The sequence below is a fragment of the Pristis pectinata genome, chromosome 30 (genome assembly GCF_009764475.1).
Source record: "Pristis pectinata isolate sPriPec2 chromosome 30, sPriPec2.1.pri, whole genome shotgun sequence".
In the NCBI taxonomy this organism is placed as follows: Eukaryota; Metazoa; Chordata; class Chondrichthyes; order Rhinopristiformes; family Pristidae; genus Pristis; species Pristis pectinata.
In genome coordinates this window covers 26,827,376-26,851,446 of record NC_067434.1, presented here as the reverse complement: position 1 = coordinate 26,851,446, position 24,071 = coordinate 26,827,376, and the positions used below count along the sequence as shown (strand labels likewise).

The window sequence follows — 24,071 nt, the reverse complement described above, 5'->3', positions numbered from 1 at the left end:
GGAGGCTGATGGATGGAACCAGATGTGTGAGGGGGAGGGACAGATGGAACTGGATGGGGACGGGAAAGGTGAACAAAGGGAGAAGAAACGTAGGTAGTCAAGTGAGTGTGTGTAGGAGAGCAAAGGGGGCATGGGTTACCTGAAATTGGGAAGTTCAGTGTTCATATCATTATGTTGCAAGCTACTCAATGGTATGTACATTGTATTTTCTAATTTCAGATGACCCACATCCCCTTCATTCTCCTCCTGTACACACTCATCTTCCAGCTACGTTTCTTCTCCCTTTGTTCGCTTCCCCATCCCCTCTCCCTCCCCCTCCTGGTTCCATCAGCCCTCCCAATCTGGTTCCACCTATCACCTACCAGTCTGTACCACTCCTCCCTTGTGCTCGTACTGCTACGTACTGGTAATCTTTCCTTTTCCCTCTCAGTCTTGATGCAGGGTCTTGACCTGAAATGTTGACTTACACCTTTTGTCTCCAGAGACCCGCTGAGTTCTTCCAGCATTCTGTTTTTTTGTTCCAGATTCCAGCATCTGCGTTCTCTTTTGTCCAGTTCTATGGCCTGGGTTACAAATCACACAGGCAGTTTCTTGTGATTTATATTTCTTAATTTTAGTTACATTATGAATAAATACAATATAATAGATCCATGCCCTTTATCAAAGTATTCTGTTCAAACATCTTTGTTTGCTGAGAAGCACAAGTGCAACACAATTGCATTCAACAAAATCATGCTAAAGAGATTAAGTTTAACAATTTTTCTTCTTCCAATTGGTATAGAGAAAGTGGGGGCTGTAGGGGGAGAAAAATGGTATCTACAGCCCATGCCTTAGGGTTAGGGTTAGGGTTAGGGTGGCACAGAAGGGAAGGGGGGAGAAGAATGATAGGGAGAAGAATGATAGGGAGAAGAATGATAGGGGATTCAATGGTAAGGGGGGGGGGGGCAGACAGGAGATTCTGTAGATGTGAAAGAGACTCCTGAATGGTATGTTGCTTCCCAGGTACCAGGGTCTGGGACGTCTCGGATCGGCTCCACAGCATTCTGAAGGGGGAGGGCGAACAGCCAGAGTCATGGAAAAGAGATGAGGTCCTGAAGAGGGAATATAGGGAGCTGGGTAGGAAGCTGAAAAGCAGGACCTCAAGGGTAGTAATCTCTGGATTGCTGCCTGTGCCACATGCCAGTGAGGGTAAGAATAGGTTGATTTGACAGATGAATGTGTGGCTGAGGAGTTGGTGCAGGGTTTCAGAATTGTGGATCATTGGAATCTCTTCTGGGGAAGGTACAACCTGTACAAAAGGGACGTGTTACACCTGAACTGGAGGGGGACCAATATTCTTGCGGGCAGGTATGCTGGAGCTGTTGGGGAGGATTTAAACCAGTTTGGCAAGGGGATGGGAACCTGAGTTATCGATTAGAGGTTGGTGCATTTAGTGTACAAGTAGATGCAGCGCGTGGAAAGACTGTGATGAAGGATAGGCAGTTGAAAGAGCAGAACTGCAGCCAGTTGAATGGGCTGAAGTGTGTCTACCTTAATGCGAGAAGTATCAGGAACAGGAGTGATGAACTTAGAGTGTGGGTAAATACATGGAACTACGACATTGTGGCCATTACAGAGACTTGGCTGTCACAAGGACAGGAATGACAGGGACAGGGATGGAGGTAAAAGAGGTGGGGGAGTGGCTTTGCTGATCAGGGACAGAATCACAACTGTAGAAAGGGATGACGTCCTGGAGGGACTGTCTACTGAGTCAGTGTGGGTGGAAATCAGAAACAGGAAGGGAGCGATATCACTCTATTGGGAGTATTCTACAGACACCTCCTTCCCTCCCCACACCCCCCCAATAGCAGCAGAGACACTGAGGAGCAGATCGGGAGGCAGATTTTGAAAAGATGCAAATATAACAGGGTTGTTGTCATGGGTGATTTCAACTTCCCTAATATTGATTGGCACCTCCTTAGTGTAAAGGGGATAGATGGGGCAGAGTTTGTTAGAAGTGTCCAGGAAGGATTCCTGACACGGTATGTGGACAGGCCAACTCGAGGAGAGGCCATACTGGACCTGGTACTAGGCAATGAAATCTCTTGGTGGAAGAGCATTTTGGAGACAGTGACCATAACTCCTTGACCTTTACCATAGCCTTGGAGAGGGATAGGAGGAGACGATATGGGAAAGGATTTAATTGTGAGAGGAGGAATTATGATGTTATTAGGCAGGAACTTGGGAGTATAAATTGGAAATGGATGTCCTTGGGAAAGTGCACAACAGAAGTGTGGAGGTTGTTTAGGGAGTACTTGCATGGGGTTCTGGATAGGTTTGTCCCTTTGAGGCAGGGTAAGGATGGTAGAGTGAAGGAACCGTGGTTGATAAGAGACGTAAAATATCTTGTCAAGAGGAAGAAAGAAGCTTACCTGAGGTTTAGAAAGCATGGATCAGACAGGGCTCTGGAGAGTTATGAGGTAGCCAGGAGGGAGCTTAAGAATGGACAGGAGAGTTAGAAGGGGGCATGGGAAGGCCTTGGCGAGTAGGATTAAGGAAAACCCCAAGGCGTTCTACACCTATATGAAGAATAGGAGGATGACTAGAGTAAGGGTAGGACTGATCAGGGATAAAAGAGGAAATGTGCCTGGAGTTGGAAGAGGTAGGGGATGTCCTTAATGAATACTTTGCTGCAGTATTCACCAGAGAGGGAGACCTTGACGTTTGTGAGGCTGATACACCAGAGCATGTCGACATGAAGAAAGAGGATATGCTGGAGCTTTTGAAAAACATTGGGATAGATAAGTCACCGGGGCTGGATGAGATATATCCAAGGTTATTATGGGAAACGAGAGAAGAGATTGCTGTGCTTTTGGCGATGATCTTTGCGTCCTCACTGCCTACAGGAGTAGTGCTAGATGATTGGAAGGTGGCAAATGTTGTTCCTTTGTTCATAAAAGGGAGTAGGGATAACCCTGGGAATTACAGACCAGAGAGTTTTACTTCAGTGGTGGGCAAATTACCAGAGAAGATTCTTAGAGCCAGGATTTATGGGCATTTGGAGAAGCATAGGCTGATTAGGGACAGTCAGCATGGCTTTGTGAGAGGCAGGTCATGCCTCACGAGCCTGATTGACTTCTTTGAGGATGTGACAAAGCACATTGATGAAGGTAGAGCAGTGGATGTGGTGTACATGGATTTTAGTAAGGCTTTTGATAAGGTTACTCATGGAAGGCTCATTCAGAAAGTCAGGAGGCATGGGATCCAGGGAAACTTGGCTGTGTGGATTCAGAATTGGCTCGCCCATAAAAGGCAGATGGTGATTGTAGATGGAGCATATTCTGCCTGGAGGTCAGTGACCAGTGGTGTTCAGCAGGGATCTGTTCTGGGACCCCTGCTCTTTGTGATTTTTATAAATGACTTGGATGAGGATGTGGAAGGGTGGGTTAGCAAGTTTAAGATAAGATACCTTCATTAGTCACATGTACATCAAAACACACAGTGAAATGCATCTTTTGCATAGAGTGTCCTGGGGGCAGCTCGCAAGTGTCGCCACGTTTCCAGCACCAACATAGCATGCGCACAACTTCCTAACCCATAAGTCTTTGGAATGTGGGAGGAAACTGGAGCACCCAGAGGAAACCCACACAGACATGGGGAGAACGTACAAACCCCTTATAGACAGTGGCCGGAATTGAACCCAAGTCGCTGGCACTGTAAAGCATTACGCTAACTGCGACACTACCGTGCCTGCAGATGACACAAAGGTTGGTGGTGTTGTGGGTAGTGTAGAGGAGTGTGAAGTGATACACTTTGGAAGATCGAATTTGAAGGCGGAATACAAGGTTAATGGCAGGACTCAGCAGTGTTGAGGGACAGAAGGATCTTGGGGTCCACATCCATAGATCCCTCAAGGTTGCTGCACAGGTTGATAGAGTTGTTAAGAAGGCATATGCTGTGTTGGTCTTCATTAGTCAGAGTATTGAGTTCAAGAGCTGCAAGGTAATGTTGCAGCTCTATAAAACTCTGGTTAGACCACACTTGGAGTATTGTGTTCAGTTCTGGTTGCTTCCTTATAGGAAGGATGTGGAAGCTTTGGAGAAGGTGCAGAGGAGATTTATCAGGATGCTACCTGGATTGGAGAGCATGTCTTCTGAGGATAGGTTGAGTGAGCTAGGGCTTATCTCTTTGGAGAGAAGGAGGATGAGAGGGGACTTGATAGAGCTGTACAAGATGGTAAGAGGCATAGATCGAGTGGCCAGTCAGAGACGTTTTCCCAGGGTGAAAATGGCTAACACGAGGGACATAATTTTAAGGTTATTGGAGGAGATATAGGGGGTATGTCAGAGGTAAGTTTTTTTTTACACAGAGAGTGGTGGATATGTGGAACACACTGCCGGCAGAGGTGGTGGAGGCAGATAAATTAGGGACATTTAAGAGACCCTTAGATAGGCACATGAATGATAGAGAAATGGAGGGCTATGTCGGAGGGAAGGGTTAGGTAGTTCTCAGAGCAGGATAAAGTGTTGGCACAACATTGTGGGCAGGAGGGCCTATACTGTGCTGTTATGTTCAATGTTTTGAAAGATACCAAGTCAAATTATTTTAAGTGACATTTGGAAAGACTCTGTACCTACAACACAGAATTGAAATCCAGATTTACAGTCTTATAAAGCACATACTATCAGTCTTGGCATCATGAGGGCTCAGCTTATGCCACCAGATAAATGGAAAATTACTAAGGATAGTGAGCATAAGGAGGAGGAAGAGCAACCACTTTTTATCCAGGCTTGCTATGAAGGACTCAGCTGAGTGTAATTCCAGTAGCCACATTCCCAGTTCTTCATTTGCCTTACCCTTTGAGGCCTACACCTTCACTTGCTGCTTGGATATTCAATTGCTTCAGGCCTATCTGATCCCAAAGACCTAACATGCTGCCCAAGATCATCCTGGCTTCAAACAGCAAGGCTTTGTGCAATGTAATTGGGTTGTTGCTGGTAAAATCTTTGCCAGATGGCGAAACAGTGTCCACACATTTACCATCTAACAATCTGTCAAGCATTTGGAATGCTTTTTAAGTCCACCTGACATTCCAAAAGGTGGCAGAGTAATTAAGTTTCTGCAGTCCAAGCTGACAATCCAGAGACTGAGTTCATGTTTCACCAGGTCAGAATTCAGTTAAGTAGATCATCAGGACTATGTATTTACAAACTAAAATATTCAAAAAATGGGAAGTGTGAAATTGGGTTTAAGAACAATAACTTATTAAAGCCACCTTAAAAATATTTTTAAATGCCTTTAATTTGATTCAAAACTAGTACAACAAATCAAAGTTACTACTATATAAAAAAACAGCCATGGACTGCAACATCTTGGCATATGTTCAGTTGACAGGGTGGCAGCAAAATGAAGAACGCTGACTGCATGGCAACTTTGGAAGAATGAATCCTCTTTTCCAGGCATCAATTGTGCATCACCTTTTCTTGCACAAGGCTTTTAGTGTTGACCAATGTGGCTTAAACAGCAGTCTGTCCAAGCTGCACTTTGTAACATAGGAACATAGAAAGCCTACAGCACAATACAGGCCCTTTGGCCCACAAAGTTGTGCCGAACATGTCCCTACCTTAGAAATTACTAGGCTTACCCATAGCCCTCTATTTTTCTGAGCTCCAGGTACCGATCCAAAAGTCTCTTAAAAGACCCTATCGTATCTGCCTCCACCACCGTTGCCATGCACTCACCACTCTGAGTAAAAAAACTTACCCCTGTGTTGTGAGAAAGATTCTTTTGGATCTTAAAGATGGAGATCTGGACACACAGTCTTTGTACTTCAAAAAGGAGAATTTTTATTTACAAAGACAGACGCAGGAACAGAATGGAAAGGAACAAATGCACACTCGCACACTCTCAAGCAGGAGGTCACGAACATGAAGGGAATCACAACAGGGGATGAGGTGTGCGCCGTGCACACACACACACACACACATAAAATAACTGGGTACAAATGATCAAGGAATAAACAATACAATGTTTGAACACCCTGATATTCTGGACAAATGTTGGCTCCTTGGTCTCGGGAGTCCTTAACTAACTGCCCTGAAGTAGTGCACAGCTTACCTCAACATCCTCGAAGACAGAGAGCAAGAAAACCAAACATGCAGCACTTTTATGCTGCTGGGGGGCTGGGTGGTCCAGCAAGGACAAAGGTGTTTACCTAAAGGGGTGGAGCCAAACCTTGATTGACAGTGGTGTCACTTTCGGCCATGTGCTCAATGGTGTCATCCCAGCCAGAGGGGTCAGTGTTGTCACGGTCACATGACAGCCATGACTTTTACACTACACCCTCACATCTCCTCTGTACCTACTCCCCAGCACCTTAAACCTGTGTCCTCTTGTGGCAACCATTTCAGCCCTGGGAAAAAGCCTCTGACTATCCACATGATCAATGCCTCTTATAATCTTATACACCTCTATTAGGTCATCTCTCATCCTCCGTTGCTCCAAGGAGAAAAGGCCGAGTTCACTCTACCTGTTTTCGTAAGGCATGCTCCCCAATCCAGACAACATCCTTGTAAATCTCTTCTGCACCCTTTCTATAGCTTCCACATCCTTCCTGTAGTGAGGTGACCAGAACTGAGCACAGTACTCCAAGTGGGGTCTGACCAGGGTCCTATATAGCTGCAACGTTACCTCTCGGCTCCTAAATTCAATTCCACGATTGATGAAGGACAATACACCATATGCCGCCTTAACCACAGAGTCAACCTGTGCAGCTGATTTGAGCGTCCTATGGACTCGGACCCCAAGATCCCTCAGATCCTCCACACTGCCAAGAGTCTTACTATTAATACTATACTCTGCCATCATATTTGACCTACCAAAATGAACCACTTCACACTTATCTGAGTTGAACTCCATCTGCCACTTCTCAGCCCAGTTTTGCATCCTATCTATGTCCCGCTGTAACCTCTGACAACCGTCCACACTATCCACAACATCTCCAACCTTTGTGTCATCAGCAAACTTACTAACCCATCCCTCCACTTCCTCATCCAGGTCATTTATAAAAATCACAAAGAGTAAGGGTCCCAGAACAGATTCCTGAGGCACACCACTGTTCACCAACCTCCATGCAGAATATGACCCGTCAATAACCACTCTTTGCCTTCTGTGGGCAAGCCAGTTCTGGATCCACACTGCAATGTCCCCTTGGATCCCATGCCTCCTTACTTTCTCAATAAGCCTTGTATGGGGTACCTTATCAAATGCCTTGCTGAAATCCATATACACTACATCTACTGCCCTCCCTTCATCAATGTGTTTAGTCACCACCTCAAAAAATTCAATCAGGCTCATAAGGCAGGACCTGCTCTTGACAAAGCCATGCTGACTATTCCTAATCATATGATACCTTGCAGCATTTTGAAGTACATGGAAGTGTTGTAATGCATATGAATTTTAGGTATGAATCTCATTTACAGAGATTGTTAAAGTGAGCTGCAGAGCTGTGGTGAATTGTCTGAGGCTTGTGCAGTTGCTGAGACACAACTCTGGAAGATGCATTTACTAATCCTGACCACCTGAGGTCATTGTACTTGCATGTAGCACCAGCTCCTTGGGGCTTGAGTCCTGGCAGTTGCCTCTGTAACCATCAGCCTTCTAACCATGCATCCGGAGGGTCGTCTGGCCCTCTGCAGATACATAACACATCCTTCTTTGCTCATCCATGGCGTCCAGTATAGCATTTGTACCCACTTTCTTGTTCTGAGGTAAAATTCATTTCCAATTGCCTGTATTGCTCCAGCCACAAAATATCACCATTTAATGCATGAGTTTTGAGCATTGCAGATATGCTTCAAATGAATCAAGTCACTTGGTGTTAGACCCCTACTGATGCATCAAATCAGTGCAATTAGCACTGAATCCATGATAAAGTTGTTGAAATGGGCAGACATCACTAAACTGGCATGCTGGCTATCTTGCAGTCAGTGGACATGGGCTAATCGTACATTAGGATAGTCACATTTCCAGAGTTATCTGTTTTAATCCTTGTTGTCTTTCACTCCAGTTTTAATAATGTATTGCATACTATTTGTACAATGATTAGTGCTGACTTTTACCTACTATTGGAAAACTTAGGCCTATGTATAAGTTAACAATAATGAAGCCTGCTGTTTTCATGAATAAAATCAGATTGAAGGTAGTTCCACGTGAAATGTCTGGCATGCTCCATGCAGATGTGATTAACTTATGTATTTTAAAATGCTTTGTGTTTGATGTAGCAAAATTATGTAACATTTAAATTCCCCAAATGTAGAAAATTGCATCTCGTTATGTATGGTTGGAATTCATGTGTACGTCAAGTAGCTGTCCAAATCACTCAGATTTTATTTATAATATCCGTGGGTTACTTTGACACGGCATGTGAGTACGTCCAAGTACGTTATACTTAGATGAATGATGAGAGTGGAACCAGAGCCAAATTGAATTGCAAGTATTTTGGAGAAAGCCTGATGTGGGATTTTTTTAAAACAGCTGAATTAACATCCGTGTATGTTAGCTTTTTTTTTACAGTTGACCTTGGTGTGAATACAATAAGTTTGTGTACCTTTCTGTTAAATTCAGTCCAGCCAGCAAAAGTAGGCTTAGATGAATGCCTCCTGTCCTGAATGGTTAGCTCAAGAAATGTCATAAACTGTACCAAATATTAACTACTGGAAGATTTTGAAATAGTATGAGCATGATGTAAAAGCAGAAAAATCAGAAGAAACTCAGCATCTGCAGAGGGAAACAGATTGTAATGTTTCAGGTTGGTGATCTTTTATCGGAAGGATCACTGACCTGCTGAGTAACATCAGCATTTTCTATTTTTATTTCAGATTTTTAGCATCTGCAGTTTTTTGCTTTTAGAAGCGTATGATACAGTTGTAATGAAGAGTTAAAGGATTGATTCGTTCTCCATTTGATTTCTCCACACATCCCATATGTTTCATTCTCAAGTTCTTCAATGAAGAGGCTAAACAGAGCACCTATTTTCTATTTTCATTAACATCAGACTTTGGTTGAGCTGAACAGCATTCATTCTGCTTATTGCAAGAGTGAAATACTGCAAATAAAAACAACATGCTGAAAACACTCAGTGGTTCAGGCAGCATCTGTGCATATTACTGAAAGAATGGGTTTCCCTCTCCACAGATGCTGGCCTAACTGCTGGTTACTTCCAGCATTATCTGTTTGCATTTTCACTTGCATAGTTCTGTTGGTCATTATGGAGTCTACAAATGATAAAGACCTTAAATATGAGTGACTATTGCAAAATTTACACACTAAACTTAATATTTTCATTAAAGATCAAGGTTGGATGAAGAAGAATTTCACATCATTGTATTAATTTTGGATACAATTGCTCTGACCTGCATGGAGTTCGGGTCTGATAAGGTGAACATACTTTTATGCAGAAGCCATTGCAGTGTTCCGATGATGAATCAGCAAATGTTTTCCCAAGCATTAGGACTGACAAAGCTGTGGATGTGATCTTGAAACCGTGCCATATTTTTCTCGCCTCACATCATGGAGCTATTGGATTGAGTTTGGCCTTGGTGGCTATGTAGTCCAATAGTTTAAAAAAAACTCATTTGTTAAAGAATGGTAGTTTGAAATGGGTGTAGATAACCACTACTGTGGAATCAAGCCTCAGCAAGGTGTAACCCTTGTTAGTTGGAAAGCAGGAGGGAAAATTCAGTGGAGAAAACTTGTGAAAGTAAATAAATAAATCTCACTGATTCCAAAAGAGAGAAGAAAAGAAGAAAATGTTTGAGGTCTCTTAAATATTATCGATTTGATGCTTTATTTATTTATTTTGTGCTACCTTCAAATATTGATCTCCCATTTATTTTTGGGGAAGCAGTGGATCAGAGATCATTCTTTAAATTAAACCCACTCACTTCAAACCTAGCTTTTATGTGAATGGAAATCCCCCTGTATCACACAGCACCACTGTTTTATTTGTGATTCAGTCACAACCTTAACCATGTAGATTTCTTGCCCTAGAAAGTGTTCCAAATTTGGTAACTATTAGTAACTCAACAATGAAATGATGTACGCAGTGTTTTTACAGCACTTCACGTGCAATGTACAAAGCCCAACAACTTTATTAGTATTTAATCAAGGTATTTAGAGACCCTCTACTCTTGTACTTCTGATCCAATAATAATCCCTTCTGAAATGTTTCAACATATAAACTGTGTCATATATTCTATTTCATTGATTAAAAGAAAGCTCTTCAAAACAGCTGTGTTTAGTACAACCTTTTTGACTAAATTTTCAAATTCTGACTATTAATGTAGATTAATACCACACTTGTTCTCACCTTTTCAAATTATATCATTCAGTTTAGAAATAAACTTTATGCCCACTTGAAAATGTTGTAGAATCCAGTAAATGCTGTAGATCTTCACTCCTGGCTGTGCTGTTATCTCGCACTTGGACCAACCAGTTAACTTTTGTCACATAAAACATGGTTTCAGTTGAAGAGAAGGGAGTTTGCTCTCGTGTTTTTATTGGTTCAGATAAAGAAGATGAAAGAAGACCTGGATGTCAAGAGGTCACTGGATCTATATGGAGCACTCATGAGCTCTTCATGGATAATAGTTCTGTTTAGTGCAAAAGATATGGCAGCCAGGCTGCTGGCATCTTAACCATCTAGTTATTGGTATGACCCTTCATACGCAGAAAGGTATTGTGTTTTCTTTGAACAGAGCATTCCATGATTTAACTTTGAGAAGGAGTTAAACATGCTACCCTAATTCAGAGAGATTTGAAAGGTTACAAACACAGCTCCAAGGAACTCAACCTCAGTACACTGCACCACCAACAGAGCCTGAGGGCAGGAACTTTATTCATTTCCCCACCTTATTAGATGGAGTTTTCAGTAGAGTTAGAGTCAGATCAGGGTAAAACTAATTGTTTCTTCATCCCAATAATCTGTCAGTTTAGCAGGGGATTGCTAAACTGCCTTTGATACATGAATATTCCTCCAAGCTTCACTAAATGCATGTGATGACTGCTCAAATGGGACATTTGAAATGAAATGCAGGACCTCTATTAGAAGCATTGGACTCTGAGACATCACCAAAACTGAGATCTCAAGCAGCTCATCTGCCTCAGGTGTGAGACTTTTCAAAGGGCATTTCGAGCATTAAATTCACTTGATTCTTCTCTATTAAAGTATGTGAGTGGGAATGAATTACTCAGTCTCGATGTATGGAACTGTGAAAGTAATTAAAACTCCCACTAAAATGTATTGTCTTTGTCTCAACCAAGACAGAGAATGAATGGTATCATTCTCTCACTTAACTAAAGCTGTATTTGCCACATAAGATGAAGTGACCTCCAAAAGAACATGTTCCTGGGAACTTGGTTAAGGATTTTTAGACACAAGAGATTCTGCAGATGCTGGAATCTGGAGCAAAACGCACACAGTGCTGGAGGAACTCAGCAGGTCAGGCAGCATCTATGGAGGGAAATAAACAGTCACCGTTTTGAGTCGAGACCCTTCGTCAGGACTGGAAAGGAAGAGGGCAATAGCCAGAATAAAAAGGTGGGGGGAGGGGGAGGAGCACATAAACGTCGACTGTTTATTTCCTTCCATAGATGCTGAGTTCCTCCAATATTTTAAGTATATTGCAAAGGATTTTTAGAACATCTTTCAGTAGAATTGGTAGTTTTGTTTAGTAGCTGTAATGCATGGAAGTGAAATTATTACAAATAGATTTAAGTAATCCAATACTAAGTGCCATTGTTTTTTTTAATCCTTACTTCCCTTGTATCCTAAGTTAATGATGTATAATGGTATAATTGCTTGGTTTCTGGTGCCCTTTGGTACCAAAGAAAATACTACCTTCCATTCTGGATAGCATATTTGACTGTAAAAAGCCATCTGGAATGCACTTCAAAATTTTGCTTTTCAATTTTAGGTAAATAGAAGCCAGTTATAGCAACCTGACCATTGCACTAAGTAAAATCATCTAATTTCTTACAAAAATAGCAGAATCGTGGAGCTTTAAAAAAAATTGTTTGGTTTATTGGAGCTTGTAGATTCACTTCAATCATACACTCTTCTCACTACAGATGAGCTAAGCAACAGCTGTACAGAGTTTTCTCTGCCTCTGATAAATGACCTGAATTCCAAAAGTCTATTAAGTCTCATTTTTTTTCTGTGTACCAAGATCATCCTGCTGTTAATTACTTGTCCAATACAACTTTAAATAACACTGTAAGGTGCTTCATCTAGACACAAGTTCCACAACAGTTGGAAGGGGGAGGGATGACCTGGTCTTGAGTTTTGGTAAGGCTTCTTAAACTTAAGTTCCTGTCTCTAAGTATGAAGTGCAAGTTATGGACACTTGTGCTACTGATCTTCTCTCCATTGTAAATTGTCTGCTTCCTGAGCTGAGTTTCCACCATTCACAATTCTGCTTTCTCTACTCATGATGTCAAGAGAACTTCAGGGGTCATATGGGAGAAGATTGATACCAATGGCTATATGCTGACCAAACAGACCTCTGTCATTAAATCTAATAGAAAAGTGTGGAATGAAAATCAGTTTCTCAGTGATACCAGGAAGAAGATCACCTTCCTATGGATCTAGTACTGTGCAGATTTCTGTACTAACAGACAATCTTGCTGTTAATAAATTGCAAAGAAGGGAAGGGTGGGAGCAATAGCAGTAAAAGCAAATAGATAATGGACCAGCTTAAGTTCTGAACTGCTTTCTTCACTTTAGAGATGGAAATATATTGTACTAAGGAGAAGAAAAAACGCCTGAACTAACTAACACATACTGAGTTTAGTAGATTAGAGGATTCAGGAGAATCTGAATAGAAAGCATTTTTAATGTCATAATCTAATTGAATTTTTAAAAAGTATTGTACTCCCTATGTTGATTCATAAAGGTAGTTCCTTTTGTATTTCATTAATGAAAAAATACATTAAAAACCATTTCGTGCTCACAGAACATTCTAGATTATTTCACATCCAGTGAAGTTCTTTTGAAATATTACTGTTGTATAAATAAACACTGCAACCAATTGATGCAAAGGGACTGAGGCCAATGAGCAAGTTGTATGATATTCTTGCTGTTGGTTGAAGAAGGAAAGCTCATATACTCAGATGATCCTTGCCCTTAGAGCGGTGACATAGGATTTTACATCCACCTGAACAGGCAGTTAGGGTCTGAGTTTAATTTGTTATCTGAAAAATGCAGTTGATAAAATGCAGGTGATTATGTTCTGATATGCTTGATTTACAGCCTTCTGACTCCTAGATGCTATCAACTGAGCAAAATCTGACAAGGAAAAGATGCCAATAATTGGTTACCTCTGGAAGTATACAAGTTGATTATGTTTATAGACTTTTGTTTCATTTGGTTGTTGCTTCTGATAATTTACCCTGAAGTTTATGAAATAAGATGTCGATATATCAGATAGTTTCCAAGTGAGACATGCCCAGTGCTTTATTTCAATTGAGTTTTTCAGCACTGAGTATATCTTACCCTTGTTTATCTTGTTTGTTTCTAAAGAAAAGTTTAAATAAATGATTTTACAAAGCTATTAATTCATTGGCATTCCAAGTAAACAGCCTCTAGCTGAATTGTTGATGTGTGTAATAGGGAAATTAAAATTAGGATTAATACAGAATTGGTGGACTAAAGGACCTGTTTCCATGCTCTGTGACTCCATGATTCAATTAACAGCAACTGCAGCTTTTAAAATCTATGACTTACTTCTCAACAAACCTTTGATATATCCCTTACCAAGGTGCTGGTTTGAAAATAAATATAAACTATAAAAGGGAAAAACAAATGGTCACAAGAAATTTAATACTGATAAATAAGCATATACTACACCAGTGTGGTGGGTCTGTTAAATTTAAGCAATTCTGTATATTGAAGTCAAAGTTGAGTTTATTGTCATATGAAAAAAGTACATGTACTCACAGGTGCAATGCAAAACTTACTTACAGCAGCATCATAGCATCGTATAAGCAGCATTCACAAGAAAAATGTAAATTAAACACAACTTTTTTTTACAAAAAAGAACACAATTAGAACAAAAGAAGTCCATTTTAGTGCAAAGTGATCAAAGTGGTCATGGTGTTGCAAAGCTCTAGTTCTTAGTGTGTGCTGGTTGGTTCAAGAACCAAATGGTTGAAGGGAAGTAGCTGTTCTTGAACCTGGTGGTGTGGGACTTAGGCTTCTGTACCTCCTGCCTAATGGTAGCTGTAAGAAGATGATATGGCCCAGATGGTAGGGATCTTTGATGATGGGTGTTGCCTTCTTGAGGCAGCGCCTCCTGTAGATACTACAGATGGTGGGGAGGGATGTGCCCATGATGTATTGGGCAGAGTCCACTACTCTCTGCAGCTTCTTACATTCCTGTGCATTTGAATTGCCGTACCAGACTATGATGCAGCCAGTCAGGATACTTTCAACAGTACATCTGTAGAAGTTTTTATTTTAGAGTGCTTGGTGACGTGCTGAACCTCCTAAGTAAAGACACTGGCAAATTTACTTACTGATCTTGCCTCCCACAGTGTATTGAAAGTCATTCACATATATTACAAACAACAGGGGTTCCAGCACTGAACATTGAGATGCCACTAGTCACAGGCATCCAATGACAAAAACAACCCTCTACCATCACCCTTTGTCTCCTATTGCCAAGCCAGTTTTGGATCCAGTTTGCCAACTTGCCTTGGATCACATAGATCCTAATCTTTTGAATCAGTCTCCAATGTGGGACCTTGTCAGGGGCTATTAAAGTCCATGTAAATCACATTTACTCCCTGGCCTCATCAATATACTTTGCTACCTCTTTAAAGGATTCAATCAAATTAGTCGGACAGCATCAGCCCTCGACAAAGCCATGTTGGTTGTCTCCGATTAGTCCCTGCCTTTCTGAGTGATCATTTATCCTCTCCCTGAGAATTTTTACAGTATCTTCCCTACCACTGTGTTAGGCTCACAGGTCTATAGTTGCAGGCTTTTCCCTGCTGCCTTTCTTGAAAAGGAGGACCATGTTTACCGTCTTCCAGCCATCTGGGAACTCACCTGTGTCAAGCAAAGATTTATAAACCTCATCCAGAGCCCTAGAAATCTCTTTTGCCTCCTGCAGCAGTCTGGGATAAATCCCATCCAGTCCTGGGGATTTATCCACCCAAACCAGAACTTAGTGTTTTATTCTCAAAATGTTCTAAAAATGTCTTCAAACCTGAATTATTTATGATATTGCCATAAATACTTGGGGATAACAATAAAAAAACTTTATTCTTGAATGTGTAAAATTAGAAATAGCTTGCCTCCATGAAGGAGGGAATCTGAATCATCTTGTTACATTGCACCTTAAGAAATTACCATTATTGTCCAACAGTTTTGGTTTGGTGATATTCTTAAACTTAGTTGCATATAAAGAAATGTTTCTGCTTTGTTAATGTATTTGCAAATTATAAAGCGGTTATGTCTGCAATGTACAATGTTCTTATTCTGCAAAATCTTTTCAAATGTTTCTGCTTGACTTTCAATATGCTGGTTGTTTGAAAATCATTAGTGCCATCTTGACCAATCCTCTGTTCACTTCAGTTTTTTAGGTTCCAAGCTGATTGTTATAGTTAAAAGAACTTGCATTTATATGGCGTAAATCCTTGTGTTGATCAATATCCACAATGGCTGCTTACGTTAACCAAAGCTGGTGTATGATTTTCTTATAAAGCCTATTCTGACTTCAGGGCTACTGAATACTTGACTGAAAGTAGTTTTTCAAAAGTATATCTGAGCAATATTCTCAGACGGAGTAGAATATCAGTTCTTTTTGACATACTCCTCCCAATTCAAATAGAAAAGAAAACTTAATTTAGCTGGTATATGGGAAGTGTTGGCAAAATGAGTATACCATTCATGCAGTGCTGTTGTTCACATGGGCAGGGGAGTAAATACATTTGTCAGTCAGGGTTCAAACTACCTCCTTCGTTGTTAGCCAGCAACCTCCCAGTCTCAAGGTCCCTGTCTGCTTGTGGTTGTTGAATGTTTTAAGAAAGGACAAGTGGCAGTTCTATTATGGATAATATAATTTATGATTATTTAAGAATAATAATATTAATGATGGTATATTTAGATTTCAAGTGTAGATCCTTGCTAATAAGAACAACCAGCTTTAACAATAATGAGGAACAATGATGGTAAATGGTGAGATTGGTCTTGTGCAAGCCATTTAAGGAGGCCACTTGTAGCCTTTTGTTCCCTAGAGATGCATATTTTTCATTGGTATTTACTTGACAAGTTGAAACCTTGCTGCCTAAGGTTTAATCCTTTAATTAACTGCAACAAAATGCTGATTGTTATTTGCACAAGTATTTCTTTAGGTAAAAACATATACTTCAGAACTTTGAGTGACGAAGATTGCAAGTTTTCATAATGAATACTTGTGTTTACTGGTTATTGAAAGCCCACTTAAAACTTTAAGAAAGTTCTAATTTATTGTGTGCAGTTCTAGTCACCACCAATATGGGCATGATGTGTTAGCACTAAGAGGGTGCAGAGGAGATTCACCAGGATGTTGCCTGGAATGGAACGTATTAGTTTTGAGGAAGTTCTTAGTTTTTGGGTGGGTGTCCACTGGTCAGCGTGGACATGATGGCATAATGGCCTGTTTCCATGCTGAATGACTCTATTTATTGGACTGTATAATTCTGCTGTGGTAATCTTTGGGTATTATAGAACCCTTCTCCTAAGTGATCCTCCAATTTCAGCATTACCCTGGAATTTCAGGAATCTGGGTGTGTGCATTCGTTCCAAACTTGGAGAGGCTCTGAAATCATCCAATTTCATTATCTGTAAGAAGGCATTTAGGATATAAATAAAACAGTAATTGCTGAAGGAATGAGCCCATCCTTTCCATTGGTGCACTCTGGAAATCATTAAAACCACATTCACTCCAGCATGACCTGTTCTCTAGGTCATAATTCCTTGTTTTATTTTTTTAAACTTTTGTTTGTGGAACCCCAACTCAAATGAGCACTGATTTAATTTCCCCTTTGTTTTCGGCCTTGGCCCTCTCCACAGATGCCAGGTGAGACAAGAGATTAGTGAGGCTGAGCTACAGGGAATCAGTGCTTGAGGTAAGGATTAGTGTATTACCCAAATTGCTTTTTGGTTCTGTAATTTGCAGTGGGATTTAATTTGGAGTCTGAGCCTTCTTGTATTGGTCAAGCTGATTTAAATTAATTTTGCTATTTATAGTTTATGATATATATATACAATATAGAGACTACTTTTTGGACAATAAGGTGAAAGGTGTCAGTGCTGGGAATGGGATGCTTCTGCTCATACAGTTGTCAAAAGCAAGTGCTCATAGGTCCAGTATAGCAGGTTGAGATCTATCTTTTTCATGCTTCAACAGTGTTCCTCAGATACAATCCTGGAACAGTTCCCTGTGCTTTATCAGATCAGCGACTCTTACAGTTTCTGTGAGATCTCCAATTATCAAATTGAAGACTAGTTTTATTTTATGTGTCTGCATCCAATGGGTCTGGGTGGGTACTTCTATAAATGAATTTCACAGAAGAACCTCTAGCCAGCAAGGTATAGAATTTCAATCCCTGTATTTAAGCATAGCTCTATAAGTGAAAGGACAGTGTGATCCATTATAAATAGCATATCCAATGTATATGTATTTTTATAAGAAATACAGAAACAGAATATATAGATTCTGAGACATTTAGAACATCCTCAGCCAATTTAATTTTAAAATCTACATGTAATTTATCAGTATTACTGAACTCATAAAGTTATGGAAATTTGGTTCAATTGGTTTTGTAACAATTATCCATTTTTATGTAAGGTCGAGTTTCTCCATTTGGACTGGTAATGAAACATAACCCAGCAGTCCCTGACCTGGATGAAAATCCCAGCAATTCTATTGTATTTCACAAAGGATCTGCAGAGCTTGCAAAGGGAAAAAAATTATTCCATTGTCACAGCCTGCACTGTATCTCAAGTCAAGAAACAAAACAATTGTCTGTTGTTTAACCTATTTTGTTATCCATCATTTCCTGGACAAAGCATAGTACTATAAAACTGATAATTGCTGGAACCACCAGATCATTTGGAGGGTTTATTGTAGTCAAAATGTTTTGATAATACTTTTGATATTTTTTATTACTCGTGCTTTTGGGGTGGGGTGGGGTGGGGAGGGAGGAGGGATCTCTGAGTTTGACAACCCATCCCTCAATCACCTGAATGGATTGACTCGCAGGACCAGTTTGGAAAGCATTGATGAGTAACTGTATTAGTGAACCTGGAGTCACACATAGAACACACCAATTAAGGATGGCAGATTCCATGCCTGAAGAACATTAGTGAAACAACTGGGTTCTTACAACAATCTCGTAGTTTTGTGATCATCACGATGAATAACTTCTCTTTTAAGTTCCAGGTTATTAGCTGAATTTAAATTTCACTGCTGCCATAGTGGGATTTGAACTCCGTTGTTAGTCCAGGCCACTGGACTTACTAGCTTGATAATTTAACCACAGCAGCACCATCATTTTGGGTAAGGAGAGTAGGGTACAGATCATTTGAAGTGAGAGTTAGGTGCTGCTATGAACTAGAGGATTGAATGCAGGTGAGAATACTTTTAAACTGAAAGTAAGTGGAGGATTTTACAGACAGTCTTCTGAATATGCTAGGAATATTGTTTTGTAGAGGAAGTTTAAATCAGTGGCTAATATTGTCCTAAAGAAATAACAGTCCACAAAATGGAGCAGGTTTATATTTCCCGATGCACATGCACAAATCTAAAAATTCATAACAATGTTAAATGTTTATATAATTTCCATGCTGCTTGAAAGGTGTGCACTTATTTAGTGTCGTGCTGTGTCTCTCAGATGATATTTAGTGGTATACCATAGTCATGCAGACAAATGTGGCAAACATTTGGTCTCAGCAAGATCATGAAAAAAGTAACCAATTTATTTTTAGGGACAGATTGTTCGGCACAATATCAGAGAAACAGTTGGAAATTGCTTGGACCTTTTAGCATTTCAGCACTCTAATTTGAAACTACAGTATATCTCACCAAGGTACAGGAACTTTGGCTCAAATCAAAAAGTTTGAAAATCTGAGGTAGGAGTGCTACTGAGCCACAGTGATTTAACTGGAACAAAAGTTTTTGTGATAAATGGGGATAATCTACATTAACAATCATGAAAGATGAGCTCAAAAGTACATCACCAGGACAGCACAATAGCGGAGCCAGTAAAGCCACTGCCTTGCAACGCCAAATACCAGACTTTAATCCTGTCCTCGGGTACTGTCAGTGTGAAGTTTGCACGTTCTCCCTGTGACCACATGGCTTTCCTCTGGGTACTCTGATATTTTTTCCCACATCCCAAAGACATGAGAGTTGGTAGGTTAAATGGCCACTGTAAATTGTCCCAAGTGTGAAGGTGAGTAGTGGAATTGGAGGAATTGCTGAGAATGTGGGGAGAATAAAAATGGGATTAGTGTTGGATTAATGTAAATGGGTGGTTGATGATTGGTGCGGACTCGGTTGGCTTTAGGCCTGTTTCTGTGCTGTATCACTCTATGACTCTGAAAAGGTTTCTGTCTTTTCTGCGAAAAAAAAGTTAGGTTTGCCCATCGTTTTTTCTTATACAGGCTGTCTCTGGATAATGAATGTGTTCCATTCTTACAGACATCCATAAATCAATTCTGTCTATGTTGGAAAATACACAAAAATCACTCGATATGGTAACCGTACCTCCACAGCATTGTAATGAATAGCATCAAAAGTACATAAGACTGATTTTTGAAAAAAAGAACAATTACTATAATAGGTAGAGAGAGGAAACTAGTTCTGCCATTTTTAGGAAGGAATGTATGTATGTACATCGTACTTTTGAATTTAATAATATTATGGGAGCTTGTTTGTATGCAGGGTGTTGTGCATTTGTAATCCCAGGTTGGCTTGTAATTATGGAAGCTGCTGCTTACCTTCAAGTGTTGTAGATTGCCTCAAGAGCCTGATCTAACTAAAGTTTACCATATTTTGGGTTGGCAGAACCATTGAAGGTTTTGTTACTGAGGTTAGGCTGAGCAAGGAGAGAAATAAAGTGCCTAAGGAAATGTATTTGAATGTTTTGATGAATCATCTGATATTGCTGTAGACATCTCAGGGCCTTTGACAGGAATTGACTCCATGCACTTTTAAATGTAACCATTATGTGACTCTCATCAAAGTCATGTCTGTGATTATCTGGTTGCTTCTAAAATGTGTTGGTTCTCATTACCTCTGGAATTGCTCAAGGCTCTGATGTGTTTCTCAGTCTGTTCATGTCAATGACAATCCTCATTTTTGAACTTTATTTTCTGTTTTGTTATCAATACATGCTTATTTTACATTTATTAAATTTTCTTCCCATTTAATGCCTTACTTACGATCCCATGTGAAAAGAGAAGAAGCAAAATCTCTAAATTTTCACCTCTTCAATGCCTTTGTTAGGCAGACAACTCCTCATTGACACAGCTCATGGTGAAATCTTTCAAATTTAACCAAACGCTACTGCTACTTTGTTACTGATTCCCTCTTCTTCAATTGAAATTGTGCACTCCACTTTCTTCTCTGAATTAAAGTTGGATTTCCCCAGCTGCGTAGCTGTTGCTGCTTCTGATAATGTAGTTTCCCCTTTCTTGCTCAACACTTACTCTCACCTCAGCAAATTCTGCATTTCTGTTCGTGCCTTAAAATGGATGATAGCAAGCCTATTAGAAGTCACACTGACTTATTGAGTTGACACCATCTGGGCCACAGATGGGATCCTCATAAATACATGCAAATCAGAATCAAATGAGGTGGTTGTTTTCCTCTTTGCCTGTTATGCGACTGCCACTTCCTGCTTTCACCCATCATCAACAGTACTGGTATCTTCTGTGATTATTTAAAGGAATGGGTTGGGTAAATCCAATATAAAGTTTTAAGAGAATTTTTCATTTAAGAGTGTATAGGCCTTTTATTTCCCTTGGATGATTTCGAGATGATTGCAGTTTCTGCTGGATATTCTTAAGCTCCTAACCTTGCACTTACCTGGGAAGTGCACACTCCTATTGCTGATGGAAAGCCTGCTTCCTGGAATGCTGCAGACCACCTTTATATGCAAATGGGTATTTGAAATCTGTAATTGTTGGAGGTTGTTCAACTTTAATATAGTTTTATTTTAGTTCTGTTTCGACTGCCAGGGAGCTCTCTAGTATAGCCCAGAATATTTTTCTGCATTTGTACTTTAAACAACTAGAACCCAACTACATGGCTTAAAGATCAGAGAATTCTTGATGTAAATGTGTTGCACTGTAACTACGATGCTCACAGTTGTCCTCAGTCATTTACATCTGTTCTGTCAAACCCTTCGTTACAATAAATATCTGTCTGTAAGCTGACCATTTCTCCTCTCTAAAACGGTAATTCCTTTCCATTTCAGTTTGTTCATGAATCCCTTAACATTGCAAACAGATTTCCAGCACAGCTGGAAGGGAAGGTATTGTTCATGTTTGAATTGGATATTTTGAGCGTGCTTTTTGAAACCTCTTACAGTGTGGGTTTTTATGCTGCAACTATAAATTATATTAAAAATTAAACAGTTCCCTAACTGCATTTTCCTAAAGATTCAGTTCTCAAGTAATGGTTAAATGAAATGGAACTTTCCGTGCCAGGGTTACCATGTGAATTTACTGTGCTCAGTTCTGGTCACCTCACTACAGGAAAGATGTGGAAGCCATAGAGAGGGTGCAGAGGAGATTTACAAGGATGCTGCCTGGGATGCAGAGCATGCCTTATGGAAGCAGGTTAAGGGAACTCGGCCTTCTCTCCTTGGAGAGACGGAGGATGAGGGGGCACCTGATAGAGGTGTATAAGATGATGAGAGGTATTGATAGGGTAGATAGTCAGAGGCTTTTCCCCAGGGCTGAATTGATGACCACAAGAGGACATAGGTTTAAGGTGCTGGGGAGTAGATATAGAGGAGATGTCAGGGGTAAGTTTTTTACCCAGAGAGTGGTGAGTGCGTGGAATGGGCTGCCGGAAATTGTGGTGGAGGTTGATACGATAGGGTCTTTCAAGAGACTGTTAGATCGGTATATGGAGCTGAGTAAAATAGAGGGCTATGGGTAAGCCTAGTAATTTCTAGGGAAGGGGCATGTTCGGCACAGCTTTGTGGGCCGAAGGGCCTGAATTGTGCTGTAATTGTTCTATTTCCAATTACTTATTCTGATTTGTTCTCAAATTTGGGCTTTTCAGATTCTTGCCTGTATCTTGATGTTAGGATTGGGCATATCTAATTTCCAGGTTACACTCAAGAGGGAAACTCTGTAACTAAATGCTTTATGGCAAAATACCAAGTAAATCTTTGTCAAGAATAAGGGTGGTATTTTGGTATTAATAAACTCAGCACGGTGACTGTATAACCTAAAAGGTTTTTGTTTCCTATTGCTAGTTCTAGATTGGTCTTCAGACAAGCTCCATTGTTGTACACCAAGGAACTACTTTTTACATCATAAATGATAGAGGCAATTTGAAGGTGTTATCAACAAATCCCAGTGATTACAACAAGTATATGATCTTGTTTTTGTCATGGAACTGGCTTTTTAACTGACCAAAAACCGAGCTGCTGGAGGAACTCAGCAGGTCAGGCAGCACCTGCGGAGGGAAATGGGTAGTTGACTTTTTGGATCGAAACCATTCATCAGGAAAGAGTAGGGAGATGGTCAGTATAAAGAGGTGAGGGGGAGGGGTGGGGCAAGAGCTGGCAAACGATAGGTGGATCCTTGTGAGGCGGGATTGATCAGCAGATGGGTTCAGGTGGAGGAGGGAAGGGTGGAGATAGTGATAGTTGGAGGTAAGAGGGTTGCAGATTATGGAATCTGATAACAAAGGAAAGTGAAGAGGAACCAGATAAGGGTATAGTGAACAGGTGGGAACTGAGGGGAGGGGATCCAGTGGAGGAATATGTGGGTAATGGACAGATGGAATGGGTGGGGGAGGGGAAAGAAACTGGGTGATGGGGGCTGGGAAGGGTGGAGGGTGTTGGGTAGAGGATCAATGGTAGACCAGGAGGAGAGGAAAAAAGGACAGAAGGGGAACAGATTACCTGAAATTGGTGCAAGCTACCCAGGTGAAATGAGGTGCTGATTCTCTAGTTTGTTTGCCTCACCCTGGCAGTGGAGACAGAGGACAGAGGGGTCGAGCAAGCGTATCTGCATACTGAAGCTTAGTTGTTGAAGTTGGGGTGACTTTAGCTCTGGAGTGCAAAGATGTGTTGAATACTTTCCTTTTAGTTCTGGAAAATTAGCTCCACTCCTGTGGAAAGTTTGTCAGATGTAAGGTGCAGAATTGCTATGAGAATAATGAAAAACTGTCAGTGCATTTACACAGCCTTGTTTGAGACCATCTTCAATGAGATTGGCTCTGATGTAGATCCATTGTAGATCATGGATTTCATGCTATCATGAAGCAAATATAAGATTGCGACAAATATCTGTGGGGCATACAAATTTAAGGAAAGTGTTCCACAGTCCTTCCTGATTGACAGAGCCAAAGGCTTTAAATGTCAATAAAGGCCAGCTGTCATGATTGGTACTGCTTCCTATATCTCTTGTGAGGTTGTCACACAGTGAAGATCACATTCACTGTGCCACCAGATGAACGCAATTTGTAGAGCAGCTCTTAGACCACTGGAAGAAGGCAGTTGAGGATGACTCTGGTGATAGCTTTCCCTGTGGCAGGTAACAGGGAAATCCCTCTGGTTATTACAGTTGGATTTGTCCCTTTTCTGAAGATAGTTAAGGTAATGGTACATCTGAGATTCCCTGGTGAGATTGTGAATTTCTTTCTGAAGGTGTTCACCACCAAGTTTCAGAACTTTAGCGGGGATACCATCTGCTCGTGATCCTTTCTTTCTTTTACTCCTGCATTTGTGCCAGAATCCCAATTTGGTGGCACCTACATGGGAAGATATTACATGGAGCTGCCAGCATTTCTTTGTGAGAG

The 24,071-nt window shown here is 40.7% G+C and overlaps 1 protein-coding gene across 1 annotated transcript in view; it reads left to right on the top strand.

The window, feature by feature from the left end:
• The window catches only part of kat6b (K(lysine) acetyltransferase 6B), a 173,179-nt gene that overhangs the window by 87,689 nt on the left and 61,419 nt on the right, over window positions 1-24,071 (top strand). The window lies entirely within an intron of this gene.